Raw genomic sequence first — 2,317 nt, forward strand, 5'->3', positions numbered from 1 at the left:
ATCCCACACAAACGAATGCTCCGCATGCGGGTTTCACATGCCACCAACTCCACATTCATAGGAAACCTCAGCGCAACTGCCGTTTTTAAGATAGCCCTCAATGCAAAGGCTCTAGACGCAAATAGTGGTGTGAGAGCTAATTCAATCAAGGAAACACTGCATGTTGGTGAAGGGCGTATTGAAGAAGAATCAGCCGAGTGGTTCTTGTGGGAGAACAACTCCATTTGGCTCACTAACTTCACACACCATCAGGCTTCCAAGCAGCTCTCAAGGAAACTCAGTTTTCACACTCTATGCTTAGTGCCCTTTGAGTGCCTAGGACTGAAATGAATCTTGGTGAGCATCCCACACAAACGAATGCTCCACATGCGGGTTTCACATGCCACCAACTCCACATTCACAGGCAACTTCAGCGCCACAGCCGTTTTCAGATAGCCCTCAATGCAAAGGCTCTAGACGCAAATATTGGTGTGAGAGCTAATTCAGTGAAGGAAACACTGCATGTTGGTGAAGGGCATATTGAAGAAGAATCAGCCGAGTGGTTCTTGTGGGAGAACAACTCCATTTGGCTCACTAACTTCACACACCATCAGGCTTCCAAGCAGCTCTCAAGGAAACTCAGTTTTCACACTCTATGCTTAATGCCCTTTGAGTGCATTATCTAGGAATGAACCTGGTAGAGCATCCCACACAAACGATTGCTCCACATGCGGGTTTCACATGCCACCAACTCCACATTCACAGGCAACTTCAGCGCCACAGCCGTTTTCAGATAGCCCTCAATGTAAAGGCTCTAGACGCAAATAGTGGTGTGAGAGCTAATTCAATCAAGGAAACACTGCATGTTGGTGAAGGGCATATTGAAGAAGAATCAGCCGAGTGGTTCTTGTGGGAGAACAACTCCATTTGGCTCACTAACTTCACACACCATCAGGCTTCCAAGCAGCTCTCAAGGAAACTCAGTTTTCACACTCTATGCTTAGTGCCCTTTGAGTGCCTAGGACTGAAATGAATCTTGGTGAGCATCCCACACAAACGAATGCTCCACATGCGGGTTTCACATGCCACCAACTCCACATTCACAGGCAACTTCAGCGCCACAGCCGTTTTCAGATAGCCTACAATGCAAAGGCTCTAGACGCAAATATTGGTGTGAGAGCTAATTCAGTGAAGGAAACACTGCATGTTGGTGAAGGGCATATTGAAGAAGAATTAGCCGAGTGGTTCTTGTGAGAGAACAACTCCATTTGGCTCACTAACTTCACACACCATCAGGCTTCCAAGCAGCTCTCAAGGAAACTCAGTTTTCACACTCTATGCCTAATGCCCTTTGAGTGCATTATCTAGGAATGAACCTGGTAGAGCATCCCACACAAACGATTGCTCCACATGCGGGTTTCACATGCCACCCACTCCACATTCACAGGCAACTTCAGCGCCACAGCCGTTTTCAGATAGACCTCAATGCAAAGGCTCTAGACGGAAATAGTGGTGTGAGAGCTAATTCAATCAAGGAAACACTAAAAAAGGGCTTCTGTCGTGAGTGGCACACGCAGAGCGGCTCTGTTTGCTCTGCGTGCGGAATCGACATCAAGAGATTTCGGAAGCATTATTTTTTGGTTTTTTGGGCAGCTGGTGATCGTTGGTCCTAGCGCCCTAAAATAAAAAAAAAAAAAAAAAAATCAAGGAAACACTGCATGTTGGTGAAGGGCATATTGAAGAAGAATCAGCCAAGTGGTTCTTGTGGGAGAACAACTACATTTGGCTCACTAACTTCACACACCATCAGGCTTCCAAGCAGCTCTCAAGGAAACTCAGTTTTCACACTCTATGCTTAGTGCCCTTTGAGTGCCTAGGACTGAAATGAATCTTGGTGAGCATCCCACACAAACGAATGCTCCACATGCGGGTTTCACATGCCACCAACTCCACATTCACAGGCAACTTCAGCGCCACAGCCGTTTTCAGATAGCCCTCAATGCAAAGGCTCTAGACACAAATATTGGTGTGAGAGCTAATTCAATCAAGGAAACACTGCATGTTGGTGAAGGGCATATTGAAGAAGAATCAGCCGAGTGGTTATTGTGGGAGAACAACTCCATTTGCCTCACTAACTTCACACACCATCAGGCTTCCAAGCAGCTCTCAAGGAAACTCAGTTTTCACACTCTATGCTTAATGCCCTTTGAGTGCATTATCTAGGAATGAACCTGGTAGAGCATCCCACACAAACGATTGCTCCACATGCGGGTTTCACATGCCACCAACTCCACGTTTACCGGCAACTTCAGCGCCACAGCCGTTTTCAGATAGCCCT

At 46.7% G+C, this 2,317-nt stretch overlaps 1 non-coding gene across 1 annotated transcript; it reads left to right on the forward strand.

Moving 5' to 3' along the window:
* The first annotated feature begins 1,523 nt into the window (after positions 1 to 1,523).
* Positions 1,524 to 1,659, forward strand: LOC131479070 (U11 spliceosomal RNA). The gene has a single exon (XR_009244725.1). It is a non-coding gene; the product is annotated as a U11 spliceosomal RNA (small nuclear RNA).
* The last annotated feature ends 658 nt before the right edge of the window (positions 1,660 to 2,317 follow it).

This window comes from Ochotona princeps, unplaced genomic scaffold (assembly GCF_030435755.1).
Source record: "Ochotona princeps isolate mOchPri1 unplaced genomic scaffold, mOchPri1.hap1 HAP1_SCAFFOLD_4013, whole genome shotgun sequence".
Lineage (NCBI taxonomy): Eukaryota > Metazoa > Chordata > Mammalia > Lagomorpha > Ochotonidae > Ochotona > Ochotona princeps.